Source organism: Hibiscus syriacus, unplaced genomic scaffold (genome assembly GCF_006381635.1).
Source record: "Hibiscus syriacus cultivar Baekdansim isolate YM2019G1 unplaced genomic scaffold, ASM638163v2 tig00003715_pilon, whole genome shotgun sequence".
In the NCBI taxonomy this organism is placed as follows: Eukaryota; Viridiplantae; Streptophyta; class Magnoliopsida; order Malvales; family Malvaceae; genus Hibiscus; species Hibiscus syriacus.
The window spans coordinates 848,377-864,465 of NW_024061980.1; the positions used below are offsets into that span (position 1 = coordinate 848,377).

The window sequence follows — 16,089 nt, forward strand, 5'->3', positions numbered from 1 at the left end:
AATTGGGATTCATTGGGGGGACGCGGGTGTAAATGAGCCGAGTAGACTTGAAAATTCTGAAATAGAATTCGATTTGAAACTCGTGAGTTTAAAATTTTAAGCTTGATTTAAATTCGAAATTTTGAACTGAAGCTCGTGAGCAGCTCGAAATGAAAAAAAAAATCTTAAACTTAACTCGATTGAAACTTCAAACTCGAACTCAACATAACCTTACTGTTTTTTTAATAATACATAAATATTATATTATTAATAATTTATTTTTTAAAAATAATCTTAATATATTATTTCGAGCTACTCACGAGCTTTTCGAGTCGAATATCGAGTAGCTCGTTTCGGCTCGTTAAAAACTCGAGTCGAGTGTATTCGATCCGAGTATTTATCTAGTATTGATCGAGTCGATCCGAGTAGCTCGCGATCTGTTTCGTCTCATTTACAACCCTAAGACACCATTGAAAAACTAACGACATTACCATTGTAATCAGACCAACAACACAACCCCGGATCCTGTTTCCCCCCCCCCCCCCTTTCTATCCACCATATATGTTAGTTTCTTTCTTTCCGAACCTTTTAGTCATAAAAAAACCAATTCCAAATTTCGCCGTTAACAGGTTAATGACAGGGTAAATCATCAACAAATTAGATTTGGATTAAGGAAATTTTTACAAACACAACCTTTTTCTTTCATTTTTTTATCCTGTTGTGTCTACACATGTTTTTTTACCGATACCAATTATCTATCATAGGTTATGAGTTTAGTACCTATTAAACAAAATTATTCTTTTTGCTCTCTAAATAAAAATTGTTTAGAATATCTATATTTAAATTTATCGTATCTTGTTTAGTATTTAATATTAAAAATATAATTAAAATACTTTTCAAGACAACCTCCAATAATATAACCAAATAGATAAATCTAAGATACAAGCAATGGCTAAACAATTAAAAAGCCTTATTTTGATACAAATTAAAGATATTAGATTAAAGATAATTTTATTCCAAATTCTGAAGTTGAGTGTAAAAAATCGGAAGGGATATGATGAAGTGATTTGACTTGAGCAAAGATTCAAGTAAAACATCATCAATTAGTAAGCAAAGCAATGGGGATTTCATTCCCCCTCCCCCTTGTTTTTGGGGTAGTTTTACGGTGCGGTCCCTAAAAAACGACTAATATATGATGTGACCGGTTAAATAAGTGATCGGTTAAAATTTAGATCGGTTATGTTATATTATTTAATCGAAAATATTATAAGGTACAATAACATACTAGGTAGCGCTTATATAATGTAATAGGTAGCGCTTATATTTACCTATTTTATAAGTAAACCGGTATATTTATACCGATAGCATTGCAAATTTACCTATTACATTATAATATGTTGAAAGTGTCCATACTTTTTATAAAAAGGATCGATACTTTTTTTTAAAGTTATGTAATTTATGTTTCAATTTTTTTAATAGTGTTTCATGTTTTTCACCTACAATATTAATTTAATAATTTCATTTGCACAAAAAATTATTTGATTGTTTTGATATTTTATAAAATATTATTTAGAATTTAAATTTAACAATATTAACCAAGATAATAATAATATGTAATATATGTTATTGTTTTTAATTTAATAATAATATATCGTAACGTAAAAAATAAATCATTAGACGCCTATAATTACTAAATTAATATCTTAAAACTCACTCAAAAGATAACCTTAAATTAATGTTTTTCACAGTGAAAAAAGTATAGACACTTTTATAAAAAGGATAGATACTTTACAATATAACCACTACCTATTACATTATATAAACGATACCTATTACATTATATAAGCGCTACCTATTACATCATATTTTTACCTATTATATTGAAAGTGTCCATACTTTTTATAAAAAAGATCGATACTTCTTTTAAAGTTATGTAATTTATGTTTCAATTTTTTTTAATAGTGTTTCATGTTTTCCACCTACAATATTAATTTAATAATTTCATTTGCACAAAAAATTATTTGATTGTTTTGATATGTTATAAAATAATATTTAGAATTTTTAATTTAATAATAATATATATCGTAACGTAAAAAATAAATCATTAGACGCCTATAATTACTAAATTAATATCTTAAAACTCACTCAAAAGATAACCTTAATTAATGTTTTTCACAGTGAAAAGTATAGACACTTTTATAAAAAGGATAGATACTTTACAATATAACCACTACCTATTACATTATATAAACGATACCTATTACATTATATAAGCGCTACCTATTACATCATATTTTTACCTATTATATTGAAAGTGTCCATACTTTTTATAAAAAAGATCGATACTTCTTTTAAAGTTATGTAATTTATGTTTCAATTTTTTTTAATAGTGTTTCATGTTTTCCACCTACAATATTAATTTAATAATTTCATTTGCACAAAAATTTTTGATTGTTTTGATATGTTATAAAATAATATTTAGAATTTTTAATTTAATAATAATATATATCGTAACGTAAAAAATAAATCATTAGACGCCTATAATTACTAAATTAATATCTTAAAACTCACTCAAAAGATAACCTTAAATTAATGTTTTTCACAGTGAAAAAAGTATAGACACTTTTATAAAAAGGATAGATACTTTACAATATAACCACTACCTATTACATTATATAAACGATACCTATTACATTATATAAGCGCTACCTATTACATCATATTTTTACCTATTATATTGAAAGTGTCCATACTTTTTATAAAAAGGATCGATACTTTGTTTAAAGTTATGTAATTTATGTTTCAATTTTTTTAATAGTGTTTCATGTTTTCCACTTACAATATTAATTTAATAATTTCATTTACACAAAAAATTATTTGATTGTTTTGATATTTTATAAAATAATTTTTAGAATTTTTAATTTAATAAATATATTTGTAACGTAAAAAAGAAATCATTAGACGCCTATAATTACTAATTAATATCTTAAAACTCACTCAAAAGATACCTTAAATTAATGTTTTCCACAGTGAAAAAAGTATAGACACTTTTATAAAAAGGATAGATACTTTACAATATAACCACTACCTATTAATTATATAAACGATACCTATTACATTATATAAGCGCTACCTATTATCATATTTTACCTATTATATTGAAAGTGTCCATACTTTTTATAAAAAGGATCGATACTTCTTTTAAAGTTATGTAATTTATGTTTCAATTTTTTTTAATAGTGTTTCATGTTTTCCACCTACAATATTAATTTAATAATTTCATTTGCACAAAAAATTATTTGATTGTTTTGATATTTTATAAAATAATATTTAGAATTTTTAATTTAATAATAATATATATCGTAACGTAAAAAAGAAATCATTAGACGCCTATAATTACTAAATTAATATCTTAAAACTCACTCAAAAGATGTATATACCTAAATATGTAGTTATTGTACATACCTAAATATGTAGTTATTGTACATACCTAAATTTAATGATAATATATACTTGTAGTTATTGTATATACCTAAATATGTACTACGAATTTAATGTTGTGCCCACCCTTTAACTACCACTACCAATGCCACATCCTATTGAAAGCAGCACGACTGAAACATGTTGAAAATGAACCTTTGCTTACATCTCCATCAACTCCTGGAGCACTGAACTTGCACAACAAAATTTTTGCCATGGATAATACTGATGTAGACAATGTTAAGCCAACCGAGGAATGCCATGAAGTACATAATGTTGAAGAATCTGACAGATTGGTTGGTCAGCTCTTCTGTTCACGTGATCAAGCTTGGTACTTTTACAAGGGATTCGCACGGGAACATGGGTTTAGTGCACGTAAGGGAACAACACGGCTTGACGTGGAAGAGAATGTGAAGACACAAGAATTTTGTTGTTCCAAAGAAGGGTTTTGAGTATCAAAAGTCAATATTGTTGATCGTCAACGTGCTCATACGCCAGTCACAAGAACAAGATGTAAGGCTAGAGTCGTAGTTACAGCAACAAATACAAACAATCAGTGGGTTATAAGTAAGTCTGATCAGAAACATAATCATGCATTGTGCACACCTGCTATGACACCATTTATGCGTTCTAATAGAGCTGTAAGTAAGGCTGATATCGACGAGGCAACAACATTGAAAGAGGTCGGTGTTAGCACGTCACAAGTAATGAACTATTTAACGCAGCAGGCAGGGGGCTATCATAATGTTGGATTTACACATAAAGACCTTTACAATGCACTTCAAAGAGGTAAAGCAAAGGAAATCGTCGATGGGGATGTGAATGCGCTTATTGCCTACTTTGATTATAAGAAACATGATGATCCCGGGTTTTTTATGACATACTCGGTAGAAGAATCGGGGGCATTGTAAATCTTATTTGGTCGGATTCTACATTATTGGTGTCAATCATCACCATAACACAATTGTGTTTTCCACTGCCATAATCTGACGAGACGTCTCAATCTTTCGAGTGGGTGCTACAGAATTTTTTAGAAGCCATGATGAATAAATCACCTATTTCCGTTGTAACCGATGGGGATAGGGCAATGCAGAGGGCTATCAAATCTGTTATCCCTTTTGCTAAGCACAGATTATGTTCTTGGCATCTTTCTCTCAATGCACAAGCTAACATTGGTGACCCAAAGTTTACAGCAGCATTCTCAAAATGCATGGCTTCCTGGTGGACAACCAAGGAATTTGATATTCAATGGCGTTCCGTTCGGTTGTTTCAGAATTCAACGTCCAAAAGCATCCATGGGTGATTGAGAAGAGAAATACCGACACTTATGGGCAAGCATATCTAACCGGTCATTCTTTTGCCAATATTCGCTCAACACAAAGGTGCGAGTCTATGAATGCTTCACTAGCTATTGCACTGAAACACAAGAAGACATATTTAGATGTTGTTCGTGCAATGAAGATGGAATTAGTAGAATGCGTATGAACGAGTTGAAAGCGGATTACTTAAGTTCCCATACGAAGCCCTTCCAGATCACAAAAACTGGTCGACCTTGAAAGCCATGCCGCTGCGATTTTTCCCCGAATCTTTTCGTGTTTCCAAGATAAACTTATACAGGAGACATTGTATCGGATTGAGGCAGAGATTAAGTCCTTATCAGATGAATGTCAACATTATATTTTGTCAAAGTACGCAGAAAAAAATATGAAATTTGAAATTAGTTTTGATTCTCGTACGAAAACTCTAATTTGCTCCTGCAAAAAATTCGAGACCGTTGGACTTCCGTGTCGCCATCAACTTCACATTTTGAAGCAATGGACTACAATATTTGCCCGAGACTTTGATTCAAAGTAGGTGGACTAATGATGCGAAGGCTTCTGCACCCAGCTATGTTGATTTGAATGTGTCTCCAGAAGTGATGCAAATGACAAGGTTCGCTGCTCTACGTTCAACGTCAAGTAGGTTATGCTACATTGCATCAAAGACAGACGAATCTTTCAAAACCGCAAGAGATGAGATGAAAAAACTAATAGAAGAATTAGAAAAATCGTTTGGTTTGAATCATTCAGTCAACCAGAGCATTGTAGTAAACAATATTCGTGACCCTCAACGAAAACAACGCAAGCGAAAAGAAGTGCCGAAGAACAAGGTCGAGAAGAAAATTAGGCAATGTGGGTACTGCAACGGTGAGGGACATAACAAACTAACATGTCCTCAAGCTCAGTTTGAGTACAAGCACACAGCCTACATCAACTGATTTTTTCGAAGACGGAATGGAATGACAACGATCTCCATATATCGTAAGTATCAACATGACTCCTATTGTATGTACATATAAATATTTTGAATGAAGGAAGAAAAACCGCGTTACTTAAAATTACTGACACTTTTTTAAATGGTATCGACACATTTTTCTTCCAATCTGGACATAAAGTACCGACACAATATTAGAAAGTGTCGATATAGGTTGTAGACCTATTCGCTCATAAAACTGGTATATTTATACCGGTTATATTACAAAATTATCTATTACATTATAATATGTTGAAAGTGTCCATACTTTTTATAAAAAGGATCGATACTTCTTTAAAAGTTATGTAATTTATGTTTCAATTTTTTTTAAGTATGTTTCATGTTTTCCACCTACAATATTAATTTAATAATTTCATTTGTACAAAAAATTATTTTATTGTTTTGATATTTTATAAAATAATATTTAGAATTTTTAATTTAATAATAATATATATCGTAACGTAAAAAATAAATCATTAGACGCCTATAATTACTAAATTAATATCTTAAAACTCACTCAAAAGATAACCTTAAATTAATGTTTTTCACAGTGAAAAAAGTATAAACACTTTTATAAAAAGGATAGATACTTTACAATATAACCACTACCTATTACATTATATAAACGATAGCTATTACATTATATAAGCGCTACCTATTACATCATATTTTTACCTATTTAATTGAAAGTGTCCATACTTTTTATAAAAAGGATCGATACTTCTTTTAAAGTTATGTAATTTATGTTTCAATTTTTTTAATAGTGTTTCATGTTTTCCACCTACAATATTAATTTAATAATTTCATTTGCACAAAAAATTATTTGATTGTTTTGATATTTTATAAAATAATATTTAGAATTTTTAATTTAATAATAATATATATCGTAACGTAAAAAAGAAATCATTAGACGCCTATAATTACTAAATTAATATCTTAAAACTCACTCAAAAGATAACCTTAAATTAATGTTTTCCACAGTGAAAAAATATAGACACTTTTTAAAAAGGATAGATACTACTATTACATTACATCATATTTTTACCTATTATATTGAAAGTGTCCATACTTTTTATAAAAAGGATCGATACTTCTTTTAAAGTTATGTAATTTATGTTTCAATTTTTTTTAAGTATGTTTCATGTTTTCCACCTACAATATTAATTTAATAATTTCATTTGCACAAAAAATTATTTGATTGTTTTGATATTTAATAAAATAATTTTTATAATTTTTATTTAACAATATTAACCAAAGATAATAATAAATATGTAATATATATGTTTATTGTTTTTAATTTAATAATATGTAAGTTATGTAATAGGTATCGCTTATATTTACCTATTTTATAAGTAAACCGGTATATTTATACCGGTTATATTACAAAATTATCTATTACATTTTTCAATCGACACTTTTTTAAATCGACACTTTGCTGTGGATATCATCGAAAACAATGCTATAGTCATGTGTTTCGATACATTTGCAAGCAGATGTAATATACATTAGTATTGATATTTCAAAAATCCTCAAATGTATATGTACACATAGAAACAAATATGGAATATAATGAAAATATACACACAATATAATCACACCAAAATATAAATACACAAGAATGTTCAAATAATGTACCGACAAATAAAATTAATCCGATGAAAAGGGTTATTTCTAACGAAGTCCGGAACATTAGAGGCCTTCAACAAATTTTCCAAATACTCTCGTATGTTTCCGCCTTTTTCTGAGGACATACATAAATAAATTTCAATTAGCAAACTAATAAGGTGCAATTTTACTAACAATAAACTAAATTCGCATAAGCATGAATAAATTTGTGTCATACCTAGAGCATTGTCGTTCGAATGGGAAGCAACGTCAAAGGTATGTGGACATATGTAATTGTATTTCTATATAAACACATAAGTTGTTAAAATAATCAATGTCTGAACACCTGTTCAACTGGAAAAACATATTGCATAAATGCAACTTACCGGATTATAAATCATTTTTTCCGCTGAATCATCGACCAAAAGTGTATTTAGCTCGTTAAAATCTGGACACGCGTTCCAAACATCATTGAGATCTTTACAGTAGGTAACAGAATCGTATGTTTTGCATTTTTTTTGATCCTGTTCACAAACAGTCGAACATAAATATGTAGGAATCATAGACAACGAAAAGTCAGCAAACTGTAATGACATTCATCTTACCCACACAAATAGAAAATGCTCGGAAAATACAGGTAGTTTCTCAAGTACACGGTCGACGTTATTCCTGAGATTGTAATCAATAACCTAACAAAATCAATTACACAATCAGAACATATTCAATAAGTTTTAACGTTTTCTACTTTCTACTTACCGCACCGCCAACCCATTCCGTAGGCTTCAACGTTGCAACGTCGTATACACTAGCGAATTGATTTCCCATTGATATTACAGAATATCTGTATGAATCATTAGGATTAATATGTTGTCATGAAATATTTAAATATAACTCACAAAGCAATATATTTCACTTACTCCGATTCTAACTCGCTATTCCATAATAATCACAAATTGCAGCTTCGATGTCATCAATTCCGCTTGGAATATCCGCTTTTTTAACCTACAATTTTGCATACAAATTTTTGTCACAACAACATAATAAAAATCAAATTAAGTTTTCTTTTATTCAACTTACCTTCTGCTTCTTCTTCTGGGGTGCAGGACATTCCGAATCCAAATCTGCTGCTATAACACTCTCCGGTGTATAAATGATATCGACTTCCTTCCTCCTCATTTCTTCCATCTCTTCTTCTTCCTCCTCCCTCTTTTCTTCTTCATATTTTTTCAGTTCATCGTATTTTTTTTCTACATAGCTCTTCATCTCTTTTATTTCACCCTTCAATTGATCTCCTTCATCCAAGTATTTATCAATCACCCCCTTCACCCCCGTAAGTTCACTCCTCAATTCCACAACCTCCTTCACCACTCCCTCAAATTTTTCACCCGTCACCATCTTAATATCACCCTTAACACCCCAACTTCTTTCACCACTTCACCCCTCAACACCTCTACTTCTTTCACCACTCCATCTATTTTTCCTTCCACTACCCCCTTATGCCTCTCAAGTGTATCTTCGACTCTTGATTGTCTTTGCATGATTTCAAATTGGATTTTTTTGATATCAGCCAATTCAGACATCAAAATGTCGAAGCTACTCTGTTTTCCCTCACCGTCGTCCCACTCACTGTCATCCTCCAATACAACCATCCCTCATTTCTTCTCCTCTGCCTCCTCTACATCCTTGCCAATAACCTTCAAAATTAAATTACAATATTAAGACATTGATTATATTCTTAATATTATTTAATTACATTTATTACCCTTTCTTGCTTCTTCGCTCTATCCAACTTCAACTTCACCATCACTCTAACCACCTCTTCCTTCCCCCATGCACGGATGTGTGCCACTCCGGTTCTTTCATAAGCCGGCACTGCCTCACAGTCCGACCAAAAATCGAACAGTGCAACCTGCATTTATAATAAAATTTATATTTTTATATAAAAACACAAAAAAGTTCTTCAACTCATTTACCTCTAAGATTTCTATGCACCCTTTGAGGTATCTCTGGCTGCCCTTTTTAAAGGTGATTATTGATTCAATCAATCTCGAATGGATATATTCAGCCCAATTGAATTCACCCTTCAAGCCTTCATCACAAATGAGCTTCATATGTTCTTTGTTCGTTGACGTATTACCCGTTGGACCAAGAAAGATACCGACGAGGTATAATAGAACTCTGGCCTTCAGCTCATCCCCAACGTAAGATCCACTTTTTATTTCCTCTTCAATTTCAGCATATGTCACCTTATGCTTCAAACCATATTTGGAGGCAAGTGCTTTCCAGTCCTTACTCTTACAGACTTCTACAACACTTTTGCCTTCATTTTCTACCCCCAATACGGCTGCAGCACATGAGATCCCGAGAGGAAATGAAAAATCACCATATTTAGCAATACATTGTCTGACATCAAATTGCGCCATCAAGGATCGACATAATTCCCTCCGAATAGGTCGATCCCTTACTCCTACCAACGATCCAAAACCTATTTCTCCCAGCACATTCAACTGACCCTTCTCCTTAAAGTGTTTAATTAATAAATTCACCCTTTAATGCTGCATCTTGTCGACACTTCCTACATTTTTTTAACAATATATAATGTTATAGTTCTTATATATTTTGTATCAACGTATTTACAAGTTAATGAATACCTTATTTTCATGTGCTTCCTCGTTCTTTGTATTCTTTACTATCATTCATTGACTGTGTGATGTAAGGTTCCTTTTCAGCATCACTCATTGAATTCCATTTGGACCTCACATCTTTTGTCACATAATATAAAACATAAACGTTTCTTAATCAATACATTAACACTAAATACTACTCAATGTCAATTTCATTTTACATACCGAACCGCTCTGTGTGTCTCTTCCTTCATCCTTTTGCATTCGGCCATACTGTCAACATTTAAAATTTGTAATCAATTTAAAGTTTATCGATACTTTAATCCAATTACCATTTCAACAATAATAACAAAAGACATTGATACTTACTAGAAGTACATATATCCACCCTTTGGTTGCTTTCGAGTCTCGGCCTCAATTTCAAAGTCATCTGCTCCACCATCAATTTTCCAACCCATTGACTCCATTTTTCCTTCATATATCAGTTTACGCAAATCAAATTATTTTGTTACATACACTTTATTCAATATACAAATATAGATACCTACTCTTTTGGTAAAACGGTTTTCTTCAAAAGAATTTGAATGGCCACACCAAAATGTGTCGGCACATTTATACAACATATAATATCATTTTCTACCTATAATATTTAATAAAAGTATCGACATTTATATTTTTCCTTGAATATCACTTTCTACCTGCAATCGGTCCCAAATGCTTCTTTACTCCAAAACCCCAAACAACATATAAAAATACTATCGCGATTACTGTAATAATAAAAAAATTAGGGTTTCGACAACATACTTTTCGATTCGACTGCAGCAACAAACAAACAAACTTCGCTTTAGAAACGCCTTCTGAAATGCAGCAACAATTACGCTTCGATTTCAAAAACTCGTCCGTTCTATCTATTTTCAGAGGATATTTAGCTTATATTTTCATCGGATATGTTATTTATATTTAATCGATACAAATACAAAAGTGTCGATACTTTTATGTCAGGTGTCGATACTTTCGAAAGGATAATTACCTATTTCTTTGAAAGTGTCGATAATTTATTATGTACTTACGAAAGTATCGACACTTTCAATATATCCGGTATCATTTTACCGGTTTTATCATTTTGATACCGGTTTTATCATATTTTTACCTGTTATATCGTTGTGGATCGATATATTTTTTTAAAGTATCGATACATTATAGGCGCTAAAACTGTTTCTCTTTTAAATTCACAAAGTGTCGATCCTTATATAAAATATCGACACTGTTAATATATTCGGTAACCTTTTACCGGTTTTATCGTTTTGATACCGATTTTATCATATTTTTACCTGGTATATCGTTTTGGATCGATACATTTTTTAAAAGTATCGACACTTTATAGGATTTAAAACTGCTTCTCTTTTAAATTCACGAAGTGTCGATCCTTATATTAAAGTACCGACACTTTAAATGTATCCGGTAGCGCTTTACCGGTTTTATCATTTCTATTCCGGTTTTGTCATAGTTTTACCTGTTATATCGTTTTGGATCGACACATTTTTAATTTGGATCGACACGAACCGGTAGCACAATTTTTTAATATTTCTTCATGACTTAGACCTACTTTTATAAGTATGGACACTTTTATAAAAATGATATATATATTTTTTAAAGTTATGTAATTTATGTTTCAATTTTTTTAATAGTGTTTCATGTTTTCCACCTACAATATTAATTTAATAATTTCATTTACACAAAAAATTATTTGATTGTTTTGATATTTTATAAAATATTATTTAGAATTTAAATTTAACAATATTAACCAAAGATAATAATAAATATATTTTAACAGTGAAATAAGTATGGACACTTTTATAAAAAGGATAGATACTTTACAATATAACAGGTAAAAATATGAAAAAACCAGATTCATTATGACAAAACCGGTAAAATTTATTTGATATGTTAAAAGTATGGACACTTTTATAAAAAGGATAGATACTTACCGATAACCAAAGTTTACCGGTTACCAAATTTTTTAATAGTTTTTCATATTTTCTACCTAAAACATTATTAGTTGTCAACATAATAAGTACCGCTAAACCGAATTTATTAAATACATTTTAATGTATCCGATACTGCCGTATATTAACCGTATATTAACTCGCCTTTCCTAATACAATCCCTTGTTTTTGGTCCCAACTTTAACGATAAGATAGGCACTTTGATCAATGACGTGACACCATTTGTTCCCAAATCGAAGAGAAAAGATTGGGAAAGATTTAATGGGTCGGTTTGTGTGTTTGTGGGCCTAAGACATCGTCATCATGAATCCGGTTGAATTTAAATTCAATTCATCTAATAATGTAAACAATAAAATTGAATTAATCGGTTGTCTAAAGCGGAGCGGCAGCTTCTTGGTTGATGGATTCGACTGCCCAACATATTCGATGTTCCACTAAAATATGAAGCTTACAGGTAAAAATCAAGCACTACACTTTCCTACTAGGCTTTGATCAAGCTTGCCCAAGGTGGGTTTATTTTCTAGCCTGGAAGCTTTGGGCTTGAGAGCGATCCATGCCCCATGGAAAAATGGGTCCTAAAATTGTTGAGAACAGGATGAATCATGAAAGACGGAGAAAATCATAGATGTTTTACGTGTTTTCTTTATTCCGAGCATGCCCCATGTGATCTTGGGAATTCTAGACAGCACGTCATGTCCAGAACTCTCCTCTCTCTTTGCTCGTCTCCTATTTTATAAACTACTCCATTCAACACCTTATGAGTCACTCCGAAATCATCTTACAAGTTACCACATTACATACCAAAGCGTTTCCTACATCCCCTCTTCGTTTAATTATTTCTTTTCCCTTTACTACATATTTAGAGCTTGAATCATTGTTTCGATTCTCCAATCTTGACAGTTCTGGAAGAAATGCTGGACATTCCCGAGGAGCAAGAGAAGACCCGAAACACCCCGTCTCGAGCCTATGCCCGTGGCAGCCACTCCAGCCGACGTGATAGAGTACCCGACATCTTACGTGTTCATGGTGGACATGCCGGGCATAAATCACAACGAGATCAAGGTCCAGGTCGAGAACGAATACGTTCTGGGGTGGGAAGGCATGAGAAACAAGGGGTGAAGTATGTGAGCATGGAAAGGAGGATTGGCAAGTTCATTAGGAAGTTCCAATTGCCTGATAAGATATCTGCAGTTGTTCAGGATGAGGTCTTGAAAGTCACCGTGGACAAAATACTTCCACCTCAACCTAAGACCATTGAGGTCAAAGTTACATGAGAATTTTGATTTCACTCTTGTTTAATCTGCGTTAAATATTCTCAAAGGAACGTGTCCATTTTGAAGTTTATGAACATATAAAATAATAAAATTTGTTCCTTTGATTCCGTTCTTCTTTTTTTGTTACTATGAGTGAATGGTTGAATTCATTAAATACAGATGGTATGTAATAAGTCCTATGTTTGATTAAATAAACCTTTCTTCAATGGATACAGCTAGCTAGATACTAAACTACCGTCTCTCAAATGACCCTGACACCCTTCTCCTTCACCATTTCCTTCCTCCTAATTACCGGTACTATCATCATTTCATTGTCATCAGAATGTGTAGTTGTTTCCGCCCTCGGCTCAGCCTCCATGGTGGCTATCACCTTCGGCACGGACACTGTTTGTGGCATCATTGCTGGTGAACCAATACAGAGAGTCCAATGCTACCGAAATGGATTCAACATTTCAGTTTTGCCTAGTGTATCTTTTGAAGCAATCTCTGGTGGCAGAAACTTTTTTTGTGGACTAAGAAGAGGTGGATCCAGCATCCATTGTTGGGACACTCAAACTACAATCAATTCAAGTTTCGACACAAAGCGAATATATTTCAATTACGATATCTCGTTGACTGACTTAGCGGTCGGTGATGATCAATTTGTGCTAGAGAGGTGGATTCTGGTACAGCTAGATGCTGGAGAGGAAGCGGTGGTTTGCCATTTCCCTCACCTGGAATTGGTTTAGGGTTTCGTGCAATCACGTCAGGCAGTGGCTTCACTTGTGGAATTCTCAAGAATGACAGCGAAGTGTTGTGTTGGGGTGGTAATAAGATGGGGCTTGAAATCCAAAGCCAATTTAGTAATTTGTCCATGTCAATTTTGGTTGCTGGAGATTCGCATGCTTGTGGATTGACTAGACAAGGGTTCTTGGTTTGTAAAGGGAAGAAGGAGTCAAGGAAACTGGATGTTCCTTCTAGCTCAGCTTTCGAGTTCTCAGGTGTTTCAGTTGGAGGGAACTTTGGTTGCGGTATTAGGCGAAGAAACGGATTGGTTCAGTGCTGGGTAGCGGGAGTAAACAGATCTGAATTTGTTTATGATATTGTTAAAGATGTTTCGTTTGAGTCATTGGTTGCTGGTTTGAATTTCATTTGCGGCTTGACAACCAGGAACTTAACGGTGATTTGTTGGGGTCCTGGATGGTCTAATGGAGTTAATTCCAGGGTTGATCTTCCTTTGGGAATGGTAATTCCAGGTCCATGCGTTCAGGTTTCTTGTAATTGTGGTACGTATCTGAATTCTGAGGTCCTGTGCTACGGTTCAGGGAACATTTGTAAACAATGTGAGGCTGAACTCCCACTTGCACTGCCATTGACCCCATTGCTAGCACCATTTCCGTCACAAAATCGAAGCCATTTCACCACCAAGGAAGGGCATTAGCAAGCTTTCCTTGGCTTCTTTTATCGTTGGATCAATCGGAGCTTTTGCAGGGGTTTGTACTGTTTTTTACTGCTTATGGACCGGAATGTGTGGGTTCTTGCTTCGCAAGACACATAACTCCGTGCAACCCACGGTTATAGATGCCAATATAATTACGACCGTTGTGGACAATAATGATACCATTGCCCCACCTGTAAGATCATTTTCCATCAGACGCACCAGCTCACGGAGATTAGGACGTGAAAGAAGTGGGTCATCATCATCAAAACGTGCAGACAAAACCCAACATTTTTTACTATCAGAGCTTGCTGATGCCACCAACACTTCTCAATGGAAAACAAGATTGGTGCTGGGAGCTTCGGGGTTGTTTACAAAGGCAAACTTCCCGATGGCCGTGAAGTCGCCATTAAAAGAGGGGAGACTTCGGCAAAGGTAAAGAAATTCCAAGAGAAGGAAATCGCTTTTGAATCAGAATTAGCATTGTTATCACGGCTTCACCACAAGCACTTGGTGGAGTTGGTTGGATTCTGCCAAGAAAACGATGAGAGGCTCTTGGTTTACGACTACATGAGCAATGGATCACTTTATGATCATCTGCATAACAAAGAGAACATTGAGAAGAGTGACAGCGTTTAAATTCATGGAAAACGAGGATCAAAATTTTATTAGATGCAGCAAGAGGGATTGAATACCTCCATAACTATGCAGTGCACCTATAATTCATCGAGATATTAAGTCATCGAACATACTATTGGATGCGGTTTGGACAGCCAGGGTGTCGGATTTTGGCCTGTCGCTAATGGGACCCGAATATGATCAAAAATTTATGTCAACCAGGGCAGTTGGAACAGTTGGATACATTGATCCTGAATATTGTGTATTGAATGTATTGACAGCAAAGAGTGACGTGTATGGTTTTGGGGTGGTATTGTTAGAGCTTTTGACAGGAAGAAAGCTGTTTTTAGAAATGACGAAGATGGGACTGGGCCAATGGGAGTGGTTGAATATGCAATCCCGAGGCTATCGGCAGGGGATCTCCGGACAGTGGTAGATCGAAGGGTCGGGGTTCCAGAGATTCACGAGGCTGAGGCAGTGGAGCTGATGGCTTATACAGCTATGCAATGTGTGAATCTGGAAGGAAAAGAGAGGCCTAATATGATTGACATTGTTGCAAATTTGGAGAAATCATTATCACTTTGCCAGGACAGCCCTGCTAGTCTCTCTTCTAGAACAATTTCCATTCCTTCAGAATGAGCATCTAGAAGAGTTCATGCAATTCTTTTCATTACTGAATTTTTCGATGTTAAGATCAAATTTATTAAATAATATTTTTACATGAAATAGTTGGATTAAATGCTGAGTTCACTCTTTTTATTGATTTTTTAAATGTAAATAAAAGATTGGAAGTG

General features: G+C 33.2%; 1 pseudogene; it reads left to right on the forward strand.

Moving 5' to 3' along the window:
• The first annotated feature begins 13,485 nt into the window (after positions 1 to 13,485).
• On the forward strand, positions 13,486 to 15,994 carry LOC120180103 (annotated as a pseudogene).
• Positions 15,995 to 16,089: the final 95 nt, after the last annotated feature.